Below are 13,683 nucleotides of genomic sequence, written 5' to 3' on the forward strand. Positions count from 1 at the left end.
TTGAACAATCCATAGAGAGCAGTACCTATGAAGAACTCTTTAGACCTTTAAGGCGTACAAAGAGAAAGTGCTATTAACCAGCCACTTGAAAGGCCCAAAGCTGCTTTGAAATTGAGTCAACAGCCACCTCTTGGCTAGCTAAAGCAAATTCAACAAGGAATTTCAATGTCACAACATAGGGTGGAATACGCAAATCTAAGCAGCCCCTGATCACAGCCCTGAGGAAATTGCCGTAAGTGTGCTGGAGTCCAACTGTCTACCAGATGCTAGGCATTCTTCCATATTTGCATGGCCTGTCTGGCCAGGGCATACAAGAGCATGACTCTTCCAGATGAGCTCTTACATGGGTCCTATGCTCATATAGTAAGGACTGCACTTTGTCAGCAAGACTTTATACAACCGAAATATATGAGAAACCCCAGCTCTCTTGACTAGATGAGGACGGAATCACATCCCAGGTGAAGACCAACAGATGCAACTTCCATCAGATGTTAACCTGAAAAAGGAGATTACATCTCCAAAAGTCATGTCAGAAGTGGGATTCGAACCCACGCCTCCAGAGGAGACTGCAGCCTAAACACAGCGCCTTAGACCACTCGGCCATCCTGACAGTGCAGAGTCTTAAGAAATGTATAAAAGTCACTCAGAAATTTCTGCCTCCATGCAAGCCTGAAATAATTTAAACCTTCAAACACAAGGTGCAACTTTATGCACAGGACAATAAACACAGAAGATCACATGTGAAAGCATTTCATTTCACAGGTGTACAATTTTTATGCTTTTAAAATACCTCATACCTCTCACCAGCTATTTAGGGTCCTGTATCCTACTCACAAAATTACCTTGCCTGCGACCTCTCTCTCTACACAAACAACTACTGCACAGGAAGTAGGAAGGCAGAATGTGGGGCATATTATGCAAATGTATGCTGTCATTGTGCCTTGCAGATTCATGCAGGATTTCTAGATCCTTGCTGGATACAAGAGAGCAGACCTTGTTTCAGATCAACTGTCCCTAGCAGGGAACGTCTGAGCACATGCAGTCTTTTGCTCTCTAGCCCCTGGCCTGGGACTTACCCTCACTGGCTGAGGCGTGAATTTCTGCATACCAACGTTGCATAGATGGTACGTTTGTGGTCGGTTTGGGATGGGTGGGAGGTCAAAAGCATGGAAAAGTATGTCGCCTTCACTTCTAGTCTCCTCTTCTAGGCCTACCTGCCGTTCACTCACTCTGTCTTTGTTTCATTCTCTCCTTCCTCAACACCCCTTCTCACTCACTCGCTCTATCACTTGTTCTCTTTCCCCTTGCTCTGCATTTCATAGTGGAAACATCTCTTGAATGGAGCATTAGAAAATGAGGTTACATAAAATTAACAATCTACTTATTGGAAACCAAAAATATCACAAGACTGAATGTAACCCATTTCATTAATAAAAGGGACTTTTTAAGCACCCCCCAAAAAACACATAAAACACCACGAGTGCTAGAAGAATATTATACGAGCTTGAAGACAGAATTGGGCAAATTAATTTGCAGTTGAAACTGAAGTTTGTTACTTATTCAGATATTATATGCACTGCCAATTTTTAGCTGAGATTCTAAAAGAACTCAGAGACAAAATGGACTTAAAGTTTTGTCAGAAGTGGGATTCGAACTCACGCCTCCAGGAGAGACTGCGGCCTTAACGCAGCGCCTTAGACCACTCGGCCATCCTGACCACATTTGCTTGATCATCTACAGAGAGGGAAAGATATTGTGAACCAAAAAAAGCACACATCTTAGGTCATGAGTGGCTAGAGCAAGAAAAAAACTCACTGCACTTTTCCAAGTAGACAACCATATAAGCCCATGTGAGGGAAATGATCAGATTTTTTCTCTCTCAAGAAAAAAGTAGAGTAAACACACAATTGTGAGAAGTGGGATTTGAACCCACGCCTCCAGAAAAGACTGCGACCTGAACGCAGCGCCTTAGACCACTCGGCCATCCTGACTTGCATTTGTGGAACCTTCCACAGGCCAGACAGCCATGCAAGTGGGGTACCGAAAAGGCATGCCCTCAATTTATTTATCCTATTATAAGTACTTCCAACAGATCTTTGAACAATCCATAGAGAGCAGTACTTATGAAGAACTCTTTAGACCTTTAAGGCGTACAAAGAGAAAGTGCTATTAACCAGCCACTTGAAAGGCCCAAAGCTGCTTTGAAATTGAGTCAACAGCCACCTCTTGGCTAGCTAAAGCAAATTCAACAAGGAATTTCAATGTCACAACATAGGGTGGAATACGCAAATCTAAGCAGCCCCTGATCACAGCCCTGAGGAAATTGCCGTAAGTGTGCTGGAGTCCAACTGTCTACCAGATGCTAGGCATTCTTCCATATTTGCATGGCCTGTCTGGCCTGGGCATACAAGAGCATGACTCTTCCAGATGAGCTCTTACATGGGTCCTATGCTCATATAGTAAGGACTGCACTTTGTCAGCAAGACTTTATACAACCGAAATATATTAGAAACCCCAGCTCTCTTGACTAGATGAGGACGGAATCACATCCTAGGTGAAGACCAACAGATGCAACTTCCATCAGATGTTAACCTGAAAAAGGAGATTACATCTCCAAAAGTCATGTCAGTAGTGGGATTCGAACCCACATCTCCAGAGGAGACTGCGGCCTAAACACAGCGCCTTAGACCACTCGGCCATCCTGACAGTGCAGAGTCTTAAGAAATGTATAAAAGTCACTCAGAAATTTCTGCCTCCATGCAAGCCTGAAATAATTTAAACCTTCAAACACAAGGTGCAACTTTATGCACAGGACAATAAACACAGAAGATCACATGTGAAAGCATTTCATTTCACAGGTGTACAATTTTTATGCTTTTAGAATACCTCATACCTCTCACCAGCTATTTAGGGTCCTGTATCCTACTCACAAAATTACCTTGCCTGCGACCTCTCTCTCTACACAAACAACTACTGCACAGGAAGTAGGAAGGCAGAAGGTGGGGCATATTATGCAAATGTATGCTGTCATTGTGCCTTGCAGATTCATGCAGGATTTCTAGATCCTTGCTGGATACAAGAGAGCAGACCTTGTTTCAGATCAACTGTCCCTAGCAGGGAACGTCTGAGCACATGCAGTCTTTTGCTCTCTAGCCCCTGGCCTGGGACTTACCCTCACTGGCTGAGACGTGAATTTCTGCATACCAACGTTGCATAGATGGTACGTTTGTGGTCAGTTTGGGATGGGTGGGAGGTCAAAAGCAGGGAAAAGTATGTCGCCTTCACTTCTAGTCTCCTCTTCTAGGCCTACCTGCTGTTCACTCACTCTGTCTTTGTTTCATTCTCTCCTTCCTCAACACCCCTTCTCACTCACTCGCTCTATCACTTGTGCTCTTTCCCCTTGCTCTGCATTTCATAGTGGAAACATCTCTTGAATGGAGCATTAGAAAATGAGGTTACATAAAATTAACAATCTACTTATTGGAAACCAAAAATATCACAAGACTGAATGTAACCCATTTCATTAATAAAAGGGACTTTTTAAGCACCCCCCAAAAAAGACATAAAACACCACGAGTGCTAGAAGAATATTATACGAGCTTGAAGACAGAATTGGGCAAATTAATTTGCAGTTGAAACTGAAGTTTGTTACTTATTCAGATATTATATGCACTGCCAATTTTTAGCTGAGATTCTAAAAGAACTCAGAGACAAAATGGACTTAAAGTTTTGTCAGAAGTGGGATTCGAACCCACGCCTCCAGGAGAGACTGCGGCCTTAACGCAGCGCCTTAGACCACTCGGCCATCCTGACCACATTTGCTTGATCATCTACAGAGAGGGAAAGATATTGTGAACCAAAAAAAGCACACAACTTAGGTCATGAGTGGCTAGAGCAAGAAAAAAACTCACTGCACTTTTCCAAGTAGACAACCATATAAGCCCATGTGAGGGAAATGATCTGATTTTTTCTCTCCCAAGAAAAAAGTAGAGTAAACACACAATTGTCAGAAGTGGGATTTGAACCCACGCCTCCAGAAGAGACTGCGACCTGAACGCAGCACCTTAGACCACTCGGCCATCCTGACTTGCATTTGTGGAACCTTCCACAGGCCAGACAGCCATGCAAGTGGGGTACCGAAAAGGCATGCCCTCAATTTATTTATCCTATTATAAGTACTTCCAACAGATCTTTGAACAATCCATAGAGAGCAGTACCTATGAAGAACTCTTTAGACCTTTAAGGCGTACAAAGAGAAAGTGCTATTAACCAGCCACTTGAAAGGCCCAAAGCTGCTTTGAAATTGAGTCAACAGCCACCTCTTGGCTAGCTAAAGCAAATTCAACAAGGAATTTCAATGTCACAACATAGGGTGGAATACGCAAATCTAAGCAGCCCCTGATCACAGCCCTGAGGAAATTGCCGTAAGTGTGCTGGAGTCCAACTGTCTACCAGATGCTAGGCATTCTTCCATATTTGCATGGCCTGTCTGGCCAGGGCATACAAGAGCATGACTCTTCCAGATGAGCTCTTACATGGGTCCTATGCTCATATAGTAAGGACTGCACTTTGTCAGCAAGACTTTATACAACCGAAATATATGAGAAACCCCAGCTCTCTTGACTAGATGAGGACGGAATCACATCCCAGGTGAAGACCAACAGATGCAACTTCCATCAGATGTTAACCTGAAAAAGGAGATTACATCTCCAAAAGTCATGTCAGAAGTGGGATTCGAACCCACGCCTCCAGAGGAGACTGCGGCCTAAACACAGCGCCTTAGACCACTCGGCCATCCTGACAGTGCAGAGTCTTAAGAAATGTATAAAAGTCACTCAGAAATTTCTGCCTCCATGCAAGCCTGAAATAATTTAAACCTTCAAACACAAGGTGCAACTTTATGCACAGGACAATAAACACAGAAGATCACATGTGAAAGCATTTCATTTCACAGGTGTACAATTTTTATGCTTTTAAAATACCTCATACCTCTCACCAGCTATTTAGGGTCCTGTATCCTACTCACAAAATTACCTTGCCTGCGACCTCTCTCTCTACACAAACAACTACTGCACAGGAAGTAGGAAGGCAGAAGGTGGGGCATATTATGCAAATGTATGCTGTCATTGTGCCTTGCAGATTCATGCAGGATTTCTAGATCCTTGCTGGATACAAGAGAGCAGACCTTGTTTCAGATCAACTGTCCCTAGCAGGGAACGTCTGAGCACATGCAGTCTTTTGCTCTCTAGCCCCTGGCCTGGGACTTACCCTCACTGGCTGAGGCGTGAATTTCTGCATACCAACGTTGCATAGATGGTACGTTTGTGGTCGGTTTGGGATGGGTGGGAGGTCAAAAGCATGGAAAAGTATGTCGCCTTCACTTCTAGTCTCCTCTTCTAGGCCTACCTGCCGTTCACTCACTCTGTCTTTGTTTCATTCTCTCCTTCCTCAACACCCCTTCTCACTCACTCGCTCTATCACTTGTGCTCTTTCCCCTTGCTCTGCATTTCATAGTGGAAACATCTCTTGAATGGAGCATTAGAAAATGAGGTTACATAAAATTAACAATCTACTTATTGGAAACCAAAAATATCACAAGACTGAATGTAACCCATTTCATTAATAAAAGGGACTTTTTAAGCACCCCCAAAAAACACATAAAACACCACGAGTGCTAGAAGAATATTATACGAGCTTGAAGATAGAATTGGGCAAATTAATTTGCAGTTGAAACTGAAGTTTGTTACTTATTCAGATATTATATGCACTGCCAATTTTTAGCTGAGATTCTAAAAGAACTCAGAGACAAAATGGACTTAAAGTTTTGTCAGAAGTGGGATTCGAACCCACACCTCCAGGAGAGACTGCGGCCTTAACGCAGCGCCTTAGACCACTCGGCCATCCTGACCACATTTGCTTGATCATCTACAGAGAGGGAAAGATATTGTGAACCAAAAAAAGCACACATCTTAGGTCATGAGTGGCTAGAGCAAGAAAAAAACTCACTGCACTTTTCCAAGTAGACAACCATATAAGCCCATGTGAGGGAAATGATCAGATTTTTTCTCTCTCAAGAAAAAAGTAGAGTAAACACACAATTGTCAGAAGTGGGATTTGAACCCACGCCTCCAGAAGAGACTGCGACCTGAACGCAGCGCCTTAGACCACTCGGCCATCCTGACTTGCATTTGTGGAACCTTCCACAGGCCAGACAGCCATGCAAGTGGGGTACCGAAACGGCATGCCCTCAATTTATTTATCCTATTATAAGTACTTCCAACAGATCTTTGAACAATCCATAGAGAGCAGTACCTATGAAGAACTCTTTAGACCTTTAAGGCGTACAAAGAGAAAGTGCTATTAACCAGCCACTTGAACGGAACAAAGCTGCTTTGAAATTGAGTCAACAGCCACCTCTTGGCTAGCTAAAGCAAATTCAACAAGGAATTTCAATGTCACAACATAAGGTGAAATACGCAAATCTAAGCAGCCCCTGATCACAGCCCTGAGGAAATTGCCGTAAGTGTGCTGGAGTCCAACTGTCTACCAGATGCTAGGCATTCTTCCATATTTGCATGGCCTGTCTGGCCAGGGCATACAAGAGCATCACTCTTCCAGATGAGCTCTTACATGGGTCCTATGCTCATATAGTAAGGACTGCACTTTGTCAGCAAGACTTTATACAACCGAAATATATGAGAAACCCCAGCTCTCTTGACTAGATGAGGACGGAATAACATCCCAGGTGAAGACCAACAGATGCAACTTCCATCAGATGTTAACCTGAAAAAGGAGATTACATCTCCAAAAGTCATGTCAGAAGTGGGATTCGAACCCACGCCTCCAGAGGAGACTGCGGCCTAAACACAGCGCCTTAGACCACTCGGCCATCCTGACAGTGCAGAGTCTTAAGAAATGTATAAAAGTCACTCAGAAATTTCTGCCTCCATGCAAGCCTGAAATAATTTAAACCTTCAAACACAAGGTGCAACTTTATGCACAGGACAATAAACACAGAAGATCACATGTGAAAGCATTTCATTTCACAGGTGTACAATTTTTATGCTTTTAGAATACCTCATACCTCTCACTAGCTATTTAGGGTCCTGTATCCTACTCACAAAATTACCTTGCCTGCGACCTCTCTCTCTACACAAACAACTACTGCACAGGAAGTAGGAAGGCAGAAGGTGGGGCATATTATGCAAATGTATGCTGTCATTGTGCCTTGCAGATTCATGCAGGATTTCTAGATCCTTGCTGGATACAAGAGAGCAGACCTTGTTTCAGATCAACTGTCCCTAGCAGGGAACGTCTGAGCACATGCAGTCTTTTGCTCTCTAGCCCCTGGCCTGGGACTTACCCTCACTGGCTGAGGCGTGAATTTCTGCATACCAACGTTGCATAGATGGTACGTTTGTGGTTGGTTTGGGATGGGTGGGAGGTCAAAAGCAGGGAAAAGTATGTCGCCTTCACTTCTAGTCTCCTCTTCTAGGCCAACCTGCCGTTCACTCACTCTGTCTTTGTTTCATTCTCTCCTTCCTCAACACCCCTTCTCACTCACTCGCTCTATCACTTGTGCTCTTTCCCCTTGCTCTGCATTTCATAGTGGAAACATCTCTTGAATGGAGCATTAGAAAATGAGGTTACATAAAATTAACAATCTACTTATTGGAAACCAAAAATATCACAAGACTGAATGTAACCCATTTCATTAATAAAAGGGACTTTTTAAGCACCCCCCAAAAAACACATAAAACACCACGAGTGCTAGAAGAATATTATACGAGCTTGAAGACAGAATTGGGCAAATTAATTTGCAGTTGAAACTGAAGTTTGTTACTTATTCAGATATTATATGCACTGCCAATTTTTAGCTGAGATTCTAAAAGAACTCAGAGACAAAATGGACTTAAAGTTTTGTCAGAAGTGGGATTCGAACCCACGCCTCCAGGAGAGACTGCGGCCTTAACGCAGCGCCTTAGACCACTCGGCCATCCTGACCACGTTTGCTTGATCATCTACAGAGAGGGAAAGATATTGTGAACCAAAAAAAGCACACAACTTAGGTCATGAGTGGCTAGAGCAAGAAAAAAACTCACTGCACTTTTCCAAGTAGACATCCATATAAGCCCATGTGAGGGAAATGATCTGATTGTTTCTCTCCCAAGAAAAAAGTAGAGTAAACACACAATTGTCAGAAGTGGGATTTGAACCCACGCCTCCAGAAGAGACTGCGACCTGAACGCAGCGCATTAGACCACTCGGCCATCCTGACTTGCATTTGTGGAACATTCCACAGGCCAGACAGCCATGCAAGTGGGGTACCGAAAAGGCATGCCCTCAATTTATTTATCCTATTATAAGTACTTCCAACAGATCTTTGAACAATCCATAGAGAGCAGTACCTATGAAGAACTCTTTAGACCTTTAAGGCGTACAAAGAGAAAGTGCTATTAACCAGCCACTTGAAAGGCCCAAAGCTGCTTTGAAATTGAGTCAACAGCCACCTCTTGGCTAGCTAAAGCAAATTCAACAAGGAATTTCAATGTCACAACATAGGGTGGAATACGCAAATCTAAGCAGCCCCTGATCACAGCCCTGAGGAAATTGCCGTAAGTGTGCTGGAGTCCAACTGTCTACCAGATGCTAGGCATTCTTCCATATTTGCATGGCCTGTCTGGCCAGGGCATACAAGAGCATGACTCTTCCAGATGAGCTCTTACATGGGTCCTATGCTCATATAGTAAGGACTGCACTTTGTCAGCAAGACTTTATACAACCGAAATATATGAGAAACCCCAGCTCTCTTGACTAGATGAGGACGGAATCACATCCCAGGTGAAGACCAACAGATGCAACTTCCATCAGATGTTAACCTGAAAAAGGAGATTACATCTCCAAAAGTCATGTCAGAAGTGGGATTCGAACCCACGCCTCCAGAGGAGACTGCGTCCTAAACACAGCACCTTAGACCACTCGGCCATCCTGACAGTGCAGAGTCTTAAGAAATGTATAAAAGTCACTCAGAAATTTCTGCCTCCATGCAAGCCTGAAATAATTTAAACCTTCAAACACAAGGTGCAACTTTATGCACAGGACAATAAACACAGAAGATCACATGTGAAAGCATTTCATTTCACAGGTGTACAATTTTTATGCTTTTAAAATACCTCATACCTCTCACCAGCTATTTAGGGTCCTGTATCCTACTCACAAAATTACCTTGCCTGCGACCTCTCTCTCTACACAAACAACTACTGCACAGGAAGTAGGAAGGCAGAAGGTGGGGCATATTATGCAAATGTATGCTGTCATTGTGCCTTGCAGATTCATGCAGGATTTCTAGATCCTTGCTGGATACAAGAGAGCAGACCTTGTTTCAGATCAACTGTCCCTAGCAGGGAACGTCTGAGCACATGCAGTCTTTTGCTCTCTAGCCCCTAGCCTGGGACTTACCCTCACTGGCTGAGGCGTGAATTTCTGCATACCAACGTTGCATAGATGGTACGTTTGTGGTCGGTTTGGGATGGGTGGGAGGTCAAAAGCATGGAAAAGTATGTCGCCTTCACTTCTAGTCTCCTCTTCTAGGCCTACCTGCCGTTCACTCACTCTGTCTTTGTTTCATTCTCTCCTTCCTCAACACCCCTTCTCACTCACTCGCTCTATCACTTGTGCTCTTTCCCCTTGCTCTGCATTTCATAGTGGAAACATCTCTTGAATGGAGCATTAGAAAATGAGGTTACATAAAATTAACAATCTACTTATTGGAAACCAAAAATATCACAAGACTGAATGTAACCCATTTCATTAATAAAAGGGACTTTTTAAGCACCCCCCAAAAAAGACATAAAACACCACGAGTGCTAGAAGAATATTATACGAGCTTGAAGACAGAATTGGGCAAATTAATTTGCAGTTGAAACTGAAGTTTGTTACTTATTCAGATATTATATGCACTGCCAATTTTTAGCTGAGATTCTAAAAGAACTCAGAGACAAAATGGACTTAAAGTTTTGTCAGAAGTGGGATTCGAACCCACGCCTCCAGGAGAGACTGCGGTCTTAATGCAGCGCCTTAGACCACTCGGCCATCCTGACCACATTTGCTTGATCATCTACAGAGAGGGAAAGATATTGTGAACCAAAAAAAGCACACAACTTAGGTCATGAGTGGCTAGAGCAAGAAAAAAACTCACTGCACTTTTCCAAGTAGACAACCATATAAGCCCATGTGAGGGAAATGATCTGATTTTTTCTCTCCCAAGAAAAAAGTAGAGTAAACACACAATTGTCAGAAGTGGGATTTGAACCCACGCCTCCAGAAGAGACTGCGACCTGAACGCAGCGCCTTAGACCACTCGGCCATCCTGACTTGCATTCGTGGAACCTTCCACAGGCCAGACAGCCATGCAAGTGGGGTACCGAAAAGGCATGCCCTCAATTTATTTATCCTATTATAAGTACTTCCAACAGATCTTTGAACAATCCATAGAGAGCAGTACCTATGAAGAACTCTTTAGACCTTTAAGGCGTACAAAGAGAAAGTGCTATTAACCAGCCACTTGAAAGGCCCAAAGCTGCTTTGAAATTGAGTCAACAGCCACCTCTTGGCTAGCTAAAGCAAATTCAACAAGGAATTTCAATGTCACAACATAGGGTGGAATACGCAAATCTAAGCAACCCCTGATCACAGCCCTGAGGAAATTGCCGTAAGTGTGCTGGAGTCCAACTGTCTACCAGATGCTAGGCATTCTTCCATATTTGCATGGCCTGTCTGGCCAGGGCATACAAGAGCATGACTCTTCCAGATGAGCTCTTACATGGGTCCTATGCTCATATAGTAAGGACTGCACTTTGTCAGCAAGACTTTATACAACCGAAATATATGAGAAACCCCAGCTCTCTTGACTAGATGAGGACGGAATCACATCCCAGGTGAAGACCAACAGATGCAACTTCCATCAGATGTTAACCTGAAAAAGGAGATTACATCTCCAAAAGTCATGTCAGAAGTGGGATTCGAACCCACGCCTCCAGAGGAGACCGCAGCCTAAACACAGCGCCTTAGACCACTCGGCCATCCTGACAGTGCAGAGTCTTAAGAAATGTATAAAAGTCACTCAGAAATTTCTGCCTCCATGCAAGCCTGAAATAATTTAAACCTTCAAACACAAGGTGCAACTTTATGCACAGGACAATAAACACAGAAGATCACATGTGAAAGCATTTCATTTCACAGGTGTACAATTTTTATGCTTTTAAAATACCTCATACCTCTCACCAGCTATTTAGGGTCCTGTATCCTACTCACAAAATTACCTTGCCTGCGACCTCTCTCTCTACACAAACAACTACTGCACAGGAAGTAGGAAGGCAGAATGTGGGGCATATTATGCAAATGTATGCTGTCATTGTGCCTTGCAGATTCATGTAGGATTTCTAGATCCTTGCTGGATACAAGAGAGCAGACCTTGTTTCAGATCAACTGTCCCTAGCAGGGAACGTCTGAGCACATGCAGTCTTTTGCTCTCTAGCCCCTGGCCTGGGACTTACCCTCACTGGCTGAGGCGTGAATTTCTGCATACCAACGTTGCATAGATGGTACGTTTGTGGTCGGTTTGGGATGGGTGGGAGGTCAAAAGCATGGAAAAGTATGTCGCCTTCACTTCTAGTCTCCTCTTCTAGGCCTACCTGCCGTTCACTCACTCTGTCTTTGTTTCATTCTCTCCTTCCTCAACACCCCTTCTCACTCACTCGCTCTATCACTTGTGCTCTTTCCCCTTGCTCTGCATTTCATAGTGGAAACATCTCTTGAATGGAGCATTAGAAAATGAGGTTACATAAAATTAACAATCTACTTATTGGAAACCAAAAATATCACAAGACTGAATGTAACCCATTTCATTAATAAAAGGGACTTTTTAAGCACCCCCCAAAAAACACATAAAACACGACGAGTGCTAGAAGAATATTATACGAGCTTGAAGACAGAATTGGGCAAATTAATTTGCAGTTGAAACTGAAGTTTGTTACTTATTCAGATATTATATGCACTGCCAATTTTTAGCTGAGATTCTAAAAGAACTCAGAGACAAAATGGACTTAAAGTTTTGTCAGAAGTGGGATTCGAACCCACGCCTCCAGGAGAGACTGCGGCCTTAACGCATCGCCTTAGACCACTCGGCCATCCTGACCACATTTACTTGATCATCTACAGAGAGGGAAAGATATTGTGAACCAAAAAAAGCACACATCTTAGGTCATGAGTGGCTAGAGCAAGAAAAAAACTCACTGCACTTTTCCAAGTAGACAACCATATAAGCCCATGTGAGGGAAATGATCAGATTTTTTCTCTCTCAAGAAAAAAGTAGAGTAAACACACAATTGTCAGAAGTGGGATTTGAACCCACGCCTCCAGAAAAGACTGCGACCTGAACGCAGCGCCTTAGACCACTCGGCCATCCTGACTTGCATTTGTGGAACCTTCCACAGGCCAGACAGCCATGCAAGTGGGGTACCGAAAAGGCATGCCCTCAATTTATTTATCCTATTATAAGTACTTCCAACAGATCTTTGAACAATCCATAGAGAGCAGTACCTATGAAGAACTCTTTAGACCTTTAAGGCAAACAAAGAGAAAGTGCTATTAACCAGCCACTTGAAAGGCCCAAAGCTGCTTTGAAATTGAGTCAACAGCCACCTCTTGGCTAGCTAAAGCAAATTCAACAAGGAATTTCAATGTCACAACATAGGGTGGAATACGCAAATCTAAGCAGCCCCTGATCACAGCCCTGAGGAAATTGCCGTAAGTGTGCTGGAGTCCAACTGTCTACCAGATGCTAGGCATTCTTCCCTATTTGCATGGCCTGTCTGGCCAGGGCATACAAGAGCATGACTCTTCCAGATGAGCTCTTACATGGGTCCTATGCTCATATAGTAAGGACTGCACTTTGTCAGCAAGACTTTATACAACCGAAATATATGAGAAACCCCAGCTCTCTTGACTAGATGAGGACGGAATCACATCCTAGGTGAAGTCCAACAGATGCAACTTCCATCAGATGTTAACCTGAAAAAGGAGATTACATCTCCAAAAGTCATGTCAGTAGTGGGATTCGAACCCACACCTCCAGAGGAGACTGCAGCCTAAACACAGCGCCTTAGACCACTCGGCCATCCTGACAGCGCTGAGTCTTAAGAAATGTATAAAAGTCACTCAGAAATTTCTGCCTCCATGCAAGCCTGAAATAATTTAAACCTTCAAACACAAGGTGCAACTTTATGCACAGGACAATAAACACAGAAGATCACATGTGAAAGCATTTCATTTCACAGGTGTACAATTTTTATGCTTTTAGAAAACCTCATACCTCTCACCAGCTATTTAGGGTCCTGTATCCTACTCACAAAATTACCTTGCCTGCGACCTCTCTCTCTACACAAACAACTACTGCACAGGAAGTAGGAAGGCAGAAGGTGGGGCATATTATGCAAATGTATGCTGTCATTGTGCCTTGCAGATTCATGCAGGATTTCTAGATCCTTGCTGGATACAAGAGAGCAGACCTTGTTTCAGATCAACTGTCCCTAGCAGGGAACGTCTGAGCACATGCAGTCTTTTGCTCTCTAGCCCCTGGCCTGGGACTTACCCTCACTGGCTGAGACGTGAATTTCTGCATAC

The 13,683-nt window shown here is 43.6% G+C and overlaps 14 non-coding genes across 14 annotated transcripts; all 14 read right to left on the reverse strand.

The window, feature by feature from the left end:
• Positions 1-527: 527 nt before the first annotated feature.
• TRNAL-UAG (transfer RNA leucine (anticodon UAG)) lies at positions 528-610 on the reverse strand. Its single transcript has one exon. It is a non-coding gene; the product is annotated as a tRNA-Leu (tRNA).
• A 1,024-nt stretch (positions 611-1,634) lies between these two features.
• Positions 1,635-1,717, reverse strand: TRNAL-AAG (transfer RNA leucine (anticodon AAG)). Its single transcript has one exon. It is a non-coding gene; the product is annotated as a tRNA-Leu (tRNA).
• A 2,013-nt stretch (positions 1,718-3,730) lies between these two features.
• TRNAL-AAG (transfer RNA leucine (anticodon AAG)) lies at positions 3,731-3,813 on the reverse strand. The gene has a single exon. It is a non-coding gene; the product is annotated as a tRNA-Leu (tRNA).
• Positions 3,814-4,004: 191 nt separating this feature from the next.
• On the reverse strand, positions 4,005-4,087 carry TRNAL-CAG (transfer RNA leucine (anticodon CAG)). The gene has a single exon. It is a non-coding gene; the product is annotated as a tRNA-Leu (tRNA).
• A 632-nt stretch (positions 4,088-4,719) lies between these two features.
• Positions 4,720-4,802, reverse strand: TRNAL-UAG (transfer RNA leucine (anticodon UAG)). The gene has a single exon. It is a non-coding gene; the product is annotated as a tRNA-Leu (tRNA).
• A 1,023-nt stretch (positions 4,803-5,825) lies between these two features.
• TRNAL-AAG (transfer RNA leucine (anticodon AAG)) lies at positions 5,826-5,908 on the reverse strand. Its single transcript has one exon. It is a non-coding gene; the product is annotated as a tRNA-Leu (tRNA).
• Positions 5,909-6,099: 191 nt separating this feature from the next.
• Positions 6,100-6,182, reverse strand: TRNAL-CAG (transfer RNA leucine (anticodon CAG)). The gene has a single exon. It is a non-coding gene; the product is annotated as a tRNA-Leu (tRNA).
• A 632-nt stretch (positions 6,183-6,814) lies between these two features.
• TRNAL-UAG (transfer RNA leucine (anticodon UAG)) lies at positions 6,815-6,897 on the reverse strand. The gene has a single exon. It is a non-coding gene; the product is annotated as a tRNA-Leu (tRNA).
• A 1,024-nt stretch (positions 6,898-7,921) lies between these two features.
• On the reverse strand, positions 7,922-8,004 carry TRNAL-AAG (transfer RNA leucine (anticodon AAG)). Its single transcript has one exon. It is a non-coding gene; the product is annotated as a tRNA-Leu (tRNA).
• A 906-nt stretch (positions 8,005-8,910) lies between these two features.
• TRNAL-UAG (transfer RNA leucine (anticodon UAG)) lies at positions 8,911-8,993 on the reverse strand. Its single transcript has one exon. It is a non-coding gene; the product is annotated as a tRNA-Leu (tRNA).
• A 1,024-nt stretch (positions 8,994-10,017) lies between these two features.
• TRNAL-AAG (transfer RNA leucine (anticodon AAG)) lies at positions 10,018-10,100 on the reverse strand. Its single transcript has one exon. It is a non-coding gene; the product is annotated as a tRNA-Leu (tRNA).
• A 191-nt stretch (positions 10,101-10,291) lies between these two features.
• TRNAL-CAG (transfer RNA leucine (anticodon CAG)) lies at positions 10,292-10,374 on the reverse strand. The gene has a single exon. It is a non-coding gene; the product is annotated as a tRNA-Leu (tRNA).
• A 1,739-nt stretch (positions 10,375-12,113) lies between these two features.
• On the reverse strand, positions 12,114-12,196 carry TRNAL-AAG (transfer RNA leucine (anticodon AAG)). The gene has a single exon. It is a non-coding gene; the product is annotated as a tRNA-Leu (tRNA).
• A 191-nt stretch (positions 12,197-12,387) lies between these two features.
• TRNAL-CAG (transfer RNA leucine (anticodon CAG)) lies at positions 12,388-12,470 on the reverse strand. Its single transcript has one exon. It is a non-coding gene; the product is annotated as a tRNA-Leu (tRNA).
• Positions 12,471-13,683: the final 1,213 nt, after the last annotated feature.

Source organism: Lissotriton vulgaris, chromosome 8 (assembly GCF_964263255.1).
Source record: "Lissotriton vulgaris chromosome 8, aLisVul1.2, whole genome shotgun sequence".
Classification (NCBI taxonomy): Eukaryota; Metazoa; Chordata; class Amphibia; order Caudata; family Salamandridae; genus Lissotriton; species Lissotriton vulgaris.